Source organism: Channa argus, chromosome 11 (genome assembly GCF_033026475.1).
Source record: "Channa argus isolate prfri chromosome 11, Channa argus male v1.0, whole genome shotgun sequence".
Classification (NCBI taxonomy): Eukaryota; Metazoa; Chordata; class Actinopteri; order Anabantiformes; family Channidae; genus Channa; species Channa argus.
Genome location: NC_090207.1, coordinates 16,766,675 through 16,781,100, shown reverse-complemented (window position 1 = coordinate 16,781,100; position 14,426 = coordinate 16,766,675).

The following is a 14,426-nucleotide window of genomic DNA, read 5'->3' as shown; positions in this document are numbered from 1 at the left end:
GAACAAATTCTGTTTTATAATATGCCTTGGAACTTGATCATTATCTGTGAAGTTCATTTACAGATTACATGACAACATTAGAAGCTGTGTAAGTTTAGCTCGATCGTTCAGTTCCAACAAGGGAACACTCTTTTCTGCAGAAGCCTTGTGTTTCGGCTCAGTTTGGACATTTGAGATCCTGCTAAACAGAAACTGCATCCCATTTATCCTTAAGTGATTTTCTGAAGGTCCTGTGTGTTTAGATCGACCACTCATGCTTCACTGTGACCCATGTAGCCATCTCTTAACTTTTTACAACAGCGCCGATCTCTTCATGTCTGGGTTGTTAGTTAGTGGTTTCTAAAATTGCCTTCCAACGAGGAATTGTCTGATTCATCTGTCCTCTTATTCGCTCGGAGTTAGTACAGCGTGTGAATGTATAATAGGTATGACTGATTTGATTATAGGTTTCGCCATCCTAGCTATTGTCGTCATCTCACAGTTCAGGCAGTTGCAGACGGCTCCACACTGAATCATATCTGCGACAGAAAATAACATCAACTGCGGAGCTTTAGGGTGAAATTCTGCCAAATGGGGGGTCCCTGCTCTAATGTCGGATTTGGGGAGGAGTGGGTGGCTTGGGTGGGGTCCTTGACATGTGAAGTTGGGGAACCCCCTGTGCTGCCACAGCCTGATATTTCAATTTTTACTCTACGAGAGTTGCTGTCACGCTTGCTTGCACCAGCCCACTCTGATATGCACGCCATTCCTGCAGAAGATGAACTCTTTCCAAAGGAACCAGGCATTAGGCAAAGTTGGAATGTCACCCCTTGACAGGCCCCCTCACACACACACACACACACACTCCTCCAGCGGATCACTGTCAGATCACTATTTGCATAATTATATGCTCAGCTCAGAAGAGAAAACTAACCCCCAAATTTTACGGGTCAGCTAACAGCAACAATCAATGTTTTATCGAGTAAACTAAGGCAAAAATACTTTTAACAATCATGGTTGAGGAACTCTCTTTCTCTCCCTCTAGCTCCTTCTCTATCAATTCAATTCAATTACTTTATTGGCATGACTGCTTATCAGAAACAATATTTCAAAAGCAGTTTTTAAAAAATGGGATTTCACCCCCGTCCTTGCCTCAAAAAAAAAGACCCAACCACCCTCTCTCCCTCTCTCTCTCTCAGTACGTGAGCAAATACTGTTCGTCTATTGACAGGGGAGAATGTCTGGCTTAAGCTTGGAGGCACATTCAAGATTGTATCCCTTCTTCTTCCCTTCGCTGCCCCTCTTTTCTCTGCCCGGCTCTATGCTGCGTTTTTCCTCAGCAGAAGAGGTCTTTAATATAGAGCCTCTATACCAGAGCACAGAGCTCACTGGTCGTTTTCGTTAGACATCATTACATATTCATTGACTTGCAGAGAAACCATTTAATCCAGTGGAAACAACTCCTCTTCAATCGCCTCTCTCCTCTATTCTAATAGGGACTCGCAGACGGAGACAACAGACATCACATTTAGGAAAGAGTGTGACTGGCCTTTATTCTGCACTGCTGGAAGATGGGGGTCTGGGCACAGGTGTTGCACCGAGTGGGGTGCTGGAAACAGGCAAATGTATCGGCTACTTTAATTTCTGTGTAACGCTCCCTGTCATTTAATGTGCGACGCGTCACTCATCACGTGTATTTATAGTTTGTACAACTGCTGAAAAATGCTCTGCCACCAAAGCTTTAAGCAAACAATCCCCCGAATAAAGATCTTGTGCAAGCATGTGTAATGATGTGTTCAGCTTACTTCACTGGAACACACGCGAGCGCGCGTGCATACACACACACACACACACACACACACATTTGATCGCTATTCTTCTGCCTTTGCTCTCACCTGTCTTGGAGCTGCTATGGAAAAGCACTATAATGTGTGGAAATATGCAAAGCAAATCGGCTATCCCAGCAAAATTGCAATTCCCCTAGGTTATTCTAAGAGGAGTTTGGCTTGCGAAGAGGTGAATAATATCTTCAGAGACCAAAATCACCAAGAAACACAACTAGGCGAGGGCCCCATAATATAATAGCAATATTAGCGGAATGTTCTAGTGGTTATATTGGTTGGTATTTTCTTTTCTCAGCGTTGCTGTCTAATGCCTGTAAGTAGCCACCACACCAGGAGCAGAGCTTTATGTGTGTGTGGTGCGTGCTTGAGGATCTTGGAATATAATACTCCGATTGTGGGACAGCTGTTGGCAGAGCCGTTTTACGGTGTTCAGTCCATTTGGCTTTAATAGCAGCTTTCAGGCGGACCGCTACTCTATCCCCTCACCGCCCCCTCAATTACACCTCCTCTGATACTCTGCTGGCCTAAAGACTCATGCAGTAAAAAAAGAACCTCTGAAATGCAATACATTTGAAGAATGGGCTCTGACTTTTAAGATTTGGGGCTTTTCTCTCTAAAGATTTCAGGGCAGCAGTGTTAGGCAAGCAGCGATGGAGGAAGGAAAGGCAGCATTGCAGCTGACTGCTCTAGTTTAACAGGCCACCGACGACTTACTGGGGAAAATGATTCATTTTGTGTTGATGGATGGCAGTCAGGAGGAAGGGGCTCTAGGTAGGCCTGGGATCGGGGCCTTTCACATGTCTTAAAATGCGACTGGCTGCCTGGAAAACCAAGACCAATAATGTGTGTTATTCATCACTGTAATTTGTCGAATTTCAGATATAATATGTAGAACTACACACGTGTATGTCCGTGTTTTTGCAAAGACGCTCACACTTAGGCACCAAAGAAATTAAATAGTTTGATTGTGTGGTATTTTCTGTACATTGCAGTTTACATTAAACAAAAATTTTAAATGGAGAGTGAATTTACTGCTCGTAGGTCTCAGTCACCTTTGCCTTCAAAAAATGGATTTATAATTCATAATAAATTTTCTAACCGGTTTAAAACTTCTTAGCCCATATATTTAAATACGCTATAGTTTAAGATTTAACAGCAGACCTGTTATTTATCATATTTATCAAATAAAATGTACAAATAAATAATTTTTGTTCAAATGTTTAATTATATTCATATATTGCAAGAAAGAAATATAATTATTTATCGTTCACGTTATTTACTTTATTTCAAAAATATGTTTAACACAAATGTTTATTGTACAACGTAACAGGTAACAAATAAATTAAATCTTTTTTTTTAACCAAGTCAAATTTATAAGTATAACATTTATTTATTTAACGATTTCAAAACCTCCCAGTAATTAAAAAGGCAACAACATACAATAAAACATCAATCGGAAAAGCAGGTGGTTGAGGTTTAGACGAAATATAAAATAATCTTAAACGAAAATGTAAAAAATCAAAGCTGTAGTTTAAAAACTTTATTCAGAGTCCTCTGAAAGTTTAGTGAGGAGTTCGTCTGAAAAATTGAGGTTTTCAACGGAAAGTTGCTCACAGTCATTCTGTGGGGGGGAAACATCCCTTCTCCTTATGTCCCATTGTGTTATTACTAACAGCAACCAAATTAGTGGTTTGTCATCGATAAGTTAAAAAAAATAAGTGCATAGTTTAATTTCAAGTAGCCATAATAAATCGAAGCAGGTCGATTGTATGTGAAATTATATTTTCTTACACGTAAAGCAACGAAATAATGAGGCATTTCCAGAAAGAATCCTCCCTAAATCAATAGCGCATTGGACTTCGTTGGGTATCGATTAGCTGACGGCCTTGGCTTACACTGCAAGAAAATCAGCCTTTTAATGAGCTATTAGCCACATATTGTTTAAAAGGCAACGCGTTATTACATTTGACACAGTGTAAGATCAGTCAGTGTTTCCTGTTTTATTTCTACATTTTGAGTAAACATTTTTTAAATATATTTAAATTGTGTAAAAAAATGAAATTAACGCTGACATCAAGACCATCAAATATTGCTGACACAGATTAGTTTTAAAAAGTTACCTCACTTCAACTTTATGAAGTATTTTTTGTTACATTGTGAGAAAAACAAACACTTAAAAATAAAGTTCAACACCGATTGAAGGCTGTATTAAAACAGCCACGTTTGCAGCGTGGCTCAGGCACTAAGCGCCAAACACCCCACCGTCTGCTCTTTTTTGAGTTTAAAATCTATGAGAGAAAAAAAAATACAGTGCAACGCGATATTAAATCACACATTATAGATGAGTTTCATCATGTGGACGCAGCCCTCCGAGGATAAACACGCCAGTGCGTGGGGTAAGAATAAGATCCAAGTTATTATTACTGAGGGAGCGGCCTTTCACTGGCAGCACCCTGCATCCTCATTACATCCACCCCAAAAAGAGATGAAGGTCTAAATGAAGTTATTGCCATCCAATGATCTCAAATTAACCGGGCCACACCATGACAGACAGCTCGGATGAAGAGAGAGGAGGGGGGGGGACGGGCTTGAAGGAATATCGGTGGTGGGATTGGCAGGTGTATTTTGATGTGCATTTCATGGTTTGCAAGGCCCTTAAGTGAAGTTCGGTTCATTTTGAAGCTCCGTGGTTAAGCGAGTTAATATACTTGTGTTATTAAAGGGCCTGCAGTCACCTTGCAGCCTGCTCTGTGATGCCTAACCCCTCCTACCCATCCCGACGGCTTAGACTTTGTTCCCATCTATTTCATTTCTTTATCAGCCATTGAAATATAACGTTTCTCTCCCGCTCTCCCGTGCACAATCTCTCCATCCGGTTGAATAGCTTTCTTTCTTGTCGCTAAGGTCCTCATTGTGTTTGCTACCTGAGTCAGCAGGGAGGATGAAAAGAGAAGAGTTTGACGGAGGAAGGACGGGAGGAAGGGGTAGTTTGACATGCAGGGAGGGAGACAGAGGCGATGATAGGCGAGGGGGGTGGGGGGAGCTGCGAGGAGTTGAGTGAATTTACCTGATCCTCCGGTGGCGAGCTTTGTTTGTGTGTGTGTGTGTGTGTGTGTGTTTGTGAAGTTAACAGCACAGCGGCCAACTGTACTTTATTGCTGTTTATGCTGTTTATCCCTGCAGCAAAAGCTGTCAGGTGGTGACAGATTGGCAGCATCTCTAATCAGTGCCCTCTTCCCTCCTGTCTGGGATCCCCTCTCAACTCATTCACTTCTGATCTTTCACAAATGAATTGTTACTAATGGCATTTATTCTGTGGATAATACATATTAAACATATGGTCAAAGTCTACATTTTTCAGCTTTACTTTTGCAACAATTGTATATTTTATTCCCACTTTAAATTATATTTCTAGAACATAGTTTGAAAGAGGAAATTAGGAAAGAGTTGGATTACAGTGCACTTTATTTTGTACAATTTTTTTAATTTAGAGAACGCACCAATTGCAGCTTAATGAGTAAAATTATTTTCTTTAGGAACTCTGATCATACATTTTAAAAGCCGTAGTTACCTGAAATAAACATCTTATATATTCTACAAAACGTAGAAGTTAAATTTAGCTAATTTCATGCAACTGTTTTGCAAAAGAAAATGTCATACTGACATCATCTTTGATCTAAAAATTACATGAACTTTTACGTTTTATGGATTAAAACATTTTATTCTCTGATGTTGTCAGGATGAAAAGCGGATTGTTTACATCTCGACTAGTGACCGTGCAACGTTCATATTTAGAATAATGCATTCCTAACGATTCACTAAATTAAACCAAAAAGTTACAATTTCACCCAAACTTTGGTCCTTCCATAACAACATGTGCATAAATTGTATGAACAAAACAACACGTGTGTGAATGTCTGTTGTGCGGGATTTGATCCCCCCCCTCTCACACAGACACAAACACACACACACACACACACACACACACACAGAAAAATGAAATATTAAATATAGCAAAAGAACTTCAAATGTAAGGAAAGTAATCTTTGTAAAAGCAGGACATCCACCATCAGCTGTCCGGGTCTCGTGCAGGGCCCGCAGAATAACAGAGGACTTTAAGCCATATTTCACTTAGAGCCTTCAGTGGGATTGGTTCTTATCTCACCAACACAGCGATGCTGACCTGTAGGCTGCTGCATCAGAGGTAGGTGTTTGTGTTGAGGTGTTGACCTGTCAGGGGGGACTTGTTAGGACTTTAACTCCGACTGCTGGCGGTCTCAAGACATCCGGGGGTGGCATCGATTTGAAACTTGTCCTGTCTAATTTGATGATAACATCCAGCCTGCCCTGCCGCAGCACCATGGACAGCGCACTGTCTTGACCTTGCCTTGCTATCAAATTACCCCCGTCTGGGCCACGGTGGGAAACCCAGTACCAAGTTTACTATAGGCTGAGAGAGAGAGAGGGTGAGAGAGAGAGAGAGAGAGAGAGAGATCTGCTCTTTCCACCAAAGACAAATCTACTCTGAAGCCACTGCTTACACTATAATACTGTGGTAAATCAAAACGAGGTTCGTGGTTTACATTGGCTGTTGCGCCAGCCGCTTATGTACACAATACTGAGTTACACTTAGACAAAGATTTATTTGTTGTGTTTTATCCAAGACTACCCTCAAAGTAATACTATTTGATCAACTTAAATGCCACTGTAGAAAACATTTCCCAGCAGTAAAGGAAGTATCTTTCTTTAACTTTAAGTAAAAGTTGCGACACTGCTCTATACAAATACTCAACTAAGAGTAAAAGTACATACGTCCTGTTGTCCAGACGTGCTCAAGGTATCAAATGTAAAAGTACTCCAATTTCAGAAAAATAGTCTCACTGAGTTTTGGTATTAATACTGTGTAAGTTGCTTTTTTACCAGTGTTTGTAAAAGCAGATTGTTTTAAGTAACCAGTAGTTTAAAGCGTCACATTATTACAGTGAAATTAAAAGTAGAACTCAGTTAGTTAAATTTCTCCACTTCCTTCTTCTAAATAATATTTTTGAAATGTGACTTTGTAAAGTATGTTTAGACATTATGGGCAGGTGTTCGCGGGTTAAAGACGCATCCCTCCACATTTGTGAAGCAGATTGAAAGGCTTCATCCACTTTAACAGATTATACAAGTCATCTCTGTATCACGTGAGCTACAGAGAAAGCAACAGTCCTTCGTGCAACAGCCAGGTTTTAAGCCAAACCCCAACAGAGTACATACAGTATGTGGACGTCTGGTGAAGAAACGTGCGCATCAGTGCATGTAAATAGATGCTAAGCAAAAAGAGAAAACAAGCAATTTATATTTTGCAAATCTTCTTAGAGTGGTTACACCCCATCAGCTGGTGCACATACTGTGGTAACAAGTTGATTTGGGAACCAGAATGTCTAAAGTTTGAGAGAGAGCCCAAGGCACTAACGGGAGGAGGATTTACTGGTGGAGAAAGGGAGAGAAAAGGGAGAGAGGGAGTCTGTTTGATGGAGCTCTACAGCTTTGAGACAGCTTGTTAATTAAAACCCCAAGAGATGAGGCTCTGCAGCCACCGTCCATATCAGAGCACTGCTAACTATACTGACAGCAAGTTACTGAACAAGCGAGCGCCTCAATCCCATACCTTTTTTTATCACAGGCGAGCAGTGAGATATTTTAATTCGTTAAAATCCCACTGTGACGGTAAAATATCTTGTTTTCTACTCAGGAAATTATGACAAACCTTCGTATTCTTTGTCATTCCAGGGATAGAGCCCAAATGGCTGCTTATTCTTCAAAATCCACGCACCAGCTTAAATGTGGCAAATTCGATTAAGGAAGGAAAGAAAGGAATGTCAAAAAAGTGAGTGAATTAGTCTACACATAGGTTGGGTGGTATTAAATGCTTAGCTTTATATTGAAGCATCGGAATTATTTCCAAAATCAAAGTAGCTGGCGATTTCAGAGACACAGATAGGCCTTAGTGCCCATACAAAGAGGCAACATTATATCAAAACAGAGAAGCTGTGGTTTCTGATCAGTTTCAATCGAGGGTATCACGCGTTTTGTCCCCATGCATTATTCCACCTTAATTGAACCCTGCAACCCGCCCTTTGCCTGCGGGATCTCTGAGCGATTTCAATTCTATATGCATGTGTGAGATGGTGGCTTGTTAAGTCGAGGAAAACAAATACCAAGAGAGCCTTACTCAAACACTCAAAATGTATGACGGCCCCATGCCCATTGTTCAGAAAATAATTGAAATGCTGCTTCCCACTCTCCCCCGCTTGCTAATAACGTGTTATCCAAGTGTAGGCCAACTAATGTAAATAGCAGTAAGAGAAGACGCGGATGTGCTTGGAATGAGGTGAGCCTGACCATGTTTGTGTCTTTTGAAAGCTGCAGGTGGAGAGGCCCCGTATACAGTACAAGCGAACCTGCTGTGCCACACCACCCAGGATCCAACGGGGGAGGAAGTGTGACTGTGTGTGTGTGTTTGAGGGGGTGTCTAGAACAAATGGGTAACACAGCTCAATCAACAGTGGAATCATGCCTGTGGTTAAACTGTTCTCTAAAGTAAAATGTCCCAGGAAGGAGCAGTTCCTGCAACTTCTCTGTCCATCAGTTTCTCGTTTGTGTTTGTGTGTGTGTGTGTTTATGTGTGTGTGGGAGAGAGAGTGTGTGTGCTGTAGGTAGTTTCTGACCCCTCCAGCTAAGGCAATATGTAATGTATAATTAGAGTCACCTATAAATACAGTATAGACTGTTTAATGTAGGACATAGTCGAAAGTTAATTTCCTTGTAATGATTCATTTGACTCGATATAGAGACACCGGAGTTCACTTTTGTATTTCAGCTGTCTTCATATGAGGAATAGATGAGGACAAGAGCCAAAACCACCATTCACAGCCCACATGGGCTGCACTTGCACTGTGTTTATCCTCAACCACATAAAAGAAAATCTATCTTCTTGACTTTGTTCAGTGATATATTGGAAAATTACAAGATCCTTACGGTTTCCAGTTGGTAATCGTTACAAATCAAAACAGTTACCGTAACATAAACTAACAATAGAGACATCTTAATAATAAAAATATCCCTCATTTGTTTCTACACACGAACCACATCTTTGTGAATGATATTGTCTCATTTTACATCACAATTTTAAATCTGTCGATTTGTAAATAAAACGCCTGCAGGGTTTAGTTTTTATTACATCAGTGAGTCCTTCCCAATGTGTGTAAAGTGCGTGTTCCTTTGTCACTGACTGCCGTATTAAGGCCCCTGCACCTGATCTGTTTGTGGCTGGTCTGGGGCCACGGCGCTTTTTAAGACAGCTGTAAAAGGCTCTCCAAGTCTCCAACACATTCATCAACGTCAGACACCGACAAGCCGCTATTTAGTGAAAGTGTAACTGCAGCAGTATATCTTAGAGCAGAGTGGGCCACTCAGCAAACAACACAATGGACCTTTTTCGTGGTTGTAACTAATCTAAAACAGATTAAAAAGTCTGGCAGCTGTTCGTTGCATTGCTAATAAATCATAAGAAAAATGCTAAATTATATGCAGGTTAAAATTAGGAAACTTTGTTATTTTAAGCAGAAACAATACGTTTCTGGTTTTTCATCACTGAGCCTCCGGCAGCGCTTTCGTGTGTGAGACATCGTGGCATCATACTTCAATTCATTCATGGGATTTTCTGAGAATGTGCATACATATTTCTGCTGTAAAGAGTTTGTAGTCGAACTTAATTCTCTGTAGCATCTTCATATTAAGTATGTCTGTCTTCGCTTCAATTAATTAGACATTATTTACTCGAAAATACATAATTAAAGTCCTTTTATTTCTTCCAATATAATTTAAATTTGAATTACTGTATATTTTCTGCAGCGATACGTTGCTAAAACAAACAGTTAATTATCTAAAGCTCAAATGTTGTGTGGTGCTCTGTATTATTATCAGTTTACATTAAAATTAAATACTGATCGCTGGTTTTAATCGATGGGATTCTAAGGCTTAACAAAACAAACAACGTCGCTCGCCATAGGATAATGCAATTATAAAACTCCCCCACTATTCACAGTGGTGAAATTAAATCGGAGTTGTTTGCAGCAGCTGAAATTCCTGGTTAAGAAACGGCCATGAAAAGCTGCTGTGCGCTCTGCTGTGCACTGTGGGCTGAGCGCAGAGCTGAGGAGAGAGAGGGTATGAGGCGGTTCCTGTGTCAGAGGGTCCCACAACGCAGAGCGCCATCTAGCAAACAAAGGTAGAAACAATAACAGCATGGAGGGTCTGAGGGAGAGAGAGGGAGCGAGGCACACAGCACACAGGGGCGCAGAGGGACGCCACAACAAAGCGCCGCGGTTTAGCGCTCTCAAACACTACAAACTTTGAGTATCTTGCACGCTATGGCGCGATCCTGACCCTGCTATGTGCCTGCTATGCAAGTCTGCCGTTTGCACAAGATTAATACACGATCCAGCCCAGATCGATTAATTAGTGTTAGTGTAACATCCTCTGCTTTTTTTTCTCCACCGGATCGTATTTTAATGAGCATCCGAAGGGTCGCGACGGCAAACCAGCTGATCAGTGGTCAAGCTAAAAATGGGAGAACTTTTAATGTCAGAGTGGGTGATGGAGGGGAAGGGCGGCTGGTGACTCCGCCACTTGACAAAAATCAATCGATACTATCACTCTCAAGCTACGTCACAGCGTTTTACTGGGGATGTGTATGTGCACAAGACAACAATACATCTTCTGTCAAGGGGGAGAATCAATTTTATATATATGTGTACAGTCGGTCTGATTCTCCACTGCTGCTGAGTAGTGTTAAGAAATCGGTTTTGGTTAAAAAAAAGACAGAACAAAAAGGGTTGTGTAAACGGTAAGTATTATGCATCCATCCTGATCCACTTTCAGTAATCTTCCCTCTTCGTCCTCGCCGCACTTAATGAATAGCCTATACAAAGACGGGACTAAGTCGTCTTCCATGTAACATCACTGCTGGTAATGATGGTGCAATAACAGCAGCAGCAGTTATAGCCATTTACAGTATAAGCAGTAATAATGAAGAATTATAATGGCAGCAGTGGTAAAAGCCTGGTCAGGAGTACAGGGGCACAAACACCATTAGTGCAGCAATCAATGTAGAGATATATATCTAAAATGATCATTTTCACTTCACTGTGTTTCATACAAGCGGTGGATTTCTGCTGAGAAACAAGGTTAGAAAAACCTGGCATCATATATTTATCTTATACATCGATAGGCTCTGTGCACTGAACAGCTCGCACAATGCGAAATCATTCATTTACTGAATTATTTCCCATAATTAATAAATGCATCTAGCATTAGCAACCACATTTAGTTTGTTTCTTTAGGCTTACAAAGTAAAATAAATGTAAATGTACACTTTTGACATAACACTTAAACATGAACCTGAAGTGTAATGATACTAAAGACAACCTGTGAGTGATTAGTCGGCTTTTGCAGTGATATATGAACCGAGGTGTCAGGGGCAAAAATTCTCATATTCGTTATCTTGTCATTGGCCCCACGACAACCAGCAATTTGTGACAATTTTTTTGCTCGGTTAAGGCTTTCAATAATCCCCCACAGCAGACAAAGTGAAAATAAAGTTTACACTATGTGGACACACTTATAACTAAGCCACTAATATACTTTTAGAAATAATTATAATGAAATTGTGACTCCTTCCACTGCCAATGTGCCTCACCTAATTTTATAATATATAATGATGAAGTGACGTCTGTGCTCGTGAGTGTGTGTGTGTGTGTGTGTGTGTGTGCGCGCGCGCGCCCGCGGTAGTCGGTGACATTGCCTTCTTCCAAGTAAATTGGGATATGAGCGGCAGGAGGTTGCAATAAGTGATTTATTAATTAAATACATTTTATTGGGCAGTTTTATTGCGTGTTGTGCCACTGAATGCTATTGTTTACCTGATCTGCTCTGTGGTGTGGAGGCTATAGTTACTAGAAACGGTGTCCGAATATTAGCAATTTATAACATTAACAATAAAACATATTTAGATAAAACAACAAAATTAAATAATCCAATTTTAAATCCTTTAACAGACATTTTAGACATTTGTGACATAATACCTACTCTTTTAAGAACATTACACAGTGTGTTAACTGTGCCATTCAGTTGTAATGCAGCCTATAGCACACATGTCATTACGTTTATACTTTAGCCATTTTTCTGTTCTTTTTTCCTCGGAAAACCGTGACATTCTGTGCTATTACCAAAATTGTATAGCCTTGTAATCAGAAAATTATCAGCTCGCTCCATGCCAAAGCCCCATTTTGGTGCTGCAAAGAATACTTTCAGAAAGGGTTTCTTTCTCTTCAGCATTATGGTGCAGTAAACAACCCCGCGAGATTATGTGTGATGTTCCACATCAGCAGCATTAAAAGAACTTTCTAACAACCACTGGCACCTTATTTGAATTCATCCAGGTTATTCTTTGCACAAATCAGAGGGAACCACTCACTGGAGAACCTTGGAAACCCCTTCATTTGTCATTCACCTCTATGATCCACGTTTTCTTTTCTGCTGCATGTTCTGCAGGCCGTGTCATATAGACCCCACCTTCCTTATATACCCGCCGCCTGCGTGGAAAGGAAAGAGTGAAGATGTGACGGGGCGTATTTGAAGTATGACGAGCTTTGTGGTCCACTCCTTTTCATTCCCTTGCCTCAAATATACGCCCGCTTTCAAATAAGCCTCTTTGGCAATCCCATGCCGACCCCCCAACACACACACCCCCTGCCACCTTGACATGAATGGTTGAATGACCTTTAGGGCCGTGTCCACTCTGCGGTCCAGTTTTATCCAAATAAGCCTTCACCCCCCCAGCCTGGCTCATACGGTGCCAGCAATTCTTTACTGATATCATCAGCGGATGCAAATGAATTTGGTGGGGTTGCAGGAGGGGGTGGTGTTGGTGTTGTAGTAGTCATGGACAAAATACCACACTGGCTGCAGAATGCTGCATGTGGAGAGATCAGAATATTGAATACCCCGCCACCAGAACCATCCCCGAATTCAATATTGCAAAAAAAATAAATAAATAATAAAATAAAAAACACATTCCAATTCCAGAAATCTTGGCTGTGAAATACCACCAGGAAAAAAATCGCCATTCAAATGAGATGCGTTTATTTCTGCATGGCCTTTGAAGAGAAGAGAGGGGTCGTGTCACTCAAAAGAAGGAAAGGGCCACTCCGTTATAACCCCCCTCCTTTTCTCTCCCTCTCTCCCACCCTTCCCGTCCCCTCTTCTCGCGCTCCGACCGACCCCCACTCTTACGCGCGTACCCACACACACATTTTCACTATAGCACGCTGGCTTTGGGGGCGACACAGAAGCTAGATTAGAGCTTCGCTCCTTTAACAAGGGAGAGGAGGCACTTCTATAATCACAGCGGCGGTATGTGGGGCCACAAAGAGTTTGCAACCACAGGGCGACTGGTCTTCTGTAGAGTGGTCCAAGCCGTGGGCAAGCCAGAGAAATGCTCTATCCAACGTATTACTAGGATCAAAACACAGTGGTTATAGTGCATGAAGAGGTTATTAACCCACAGATCACAGCTAAAAGACCACTTCTAAATCTCCGACCAGAGTAACGCTGGCATAGCCTGTCATAAGACAATTCACCACGTTAACATGACCAGAACAGAGCGCGAATGATCAAGCAATTATTTAGTATGTAGAGAGAGCAATACATCCCTTGTTGACGATTTGGAGTGTGTTTCTGCTCCACTACTGGCATCCACTACCTCCCTTAAGCACAGCTGTGCACCATGGACATACAAATTTGATGGATGGTGCTGAGTAAGATGGAAAAAAGACATGTATTTATCAACTTGCCGCATGTCCTCTGAGGTGGCTGAGAGAGAGAGAGAGCGAAGGGGTGAGAGAACCATGCATGGAGACTAAAGGGAGTCAGTGGGAAACCTTACCACTGTCAGGCGCGGTTCCCCGTGGCATAGATGAAAAATACCCTTCAGTGCATCGTTTCAGTCAATCATAATAGACCTACAGCAGCCTCTCTGAGCAAACCAGGTAAACACAGATAGCAACTTTGACTGTACAACAAGACAGACGGACGGAGATACGCGATAGATAGATAGATAGATAGATAGATAGATAGATAGATAGATAGATAGATAGATAGATAGATAGATAGATAGATAGATAGATAGATAGATAGATAGATAGATAGATAGATAGATAGATAGATAGATAGATAGATAGATAGATAGATAGATAGATAGATGTGATTTGTTATATCAAATGATAATATTATGAATATCTGCACAAATGCTCTCAACTAGAAATCTATAATTATTCTCCAGCGGACATATGCTTTTATCATGACAAACCTAATGTAGTAATAAATTATTAAAGGAATTAGTGTATTATCCAAATCCTTAGCAAATGACATTCACATGTGTTCAGTAGAGAGGCTGGATACCAGCTAAAAAGCTTTGCAATTTATTGTCAGTGGATAATATTGCAAAGGACTACAGAGGGTATAGGCTCAGTGGATTATATCTTTACAAGTATTATTCTG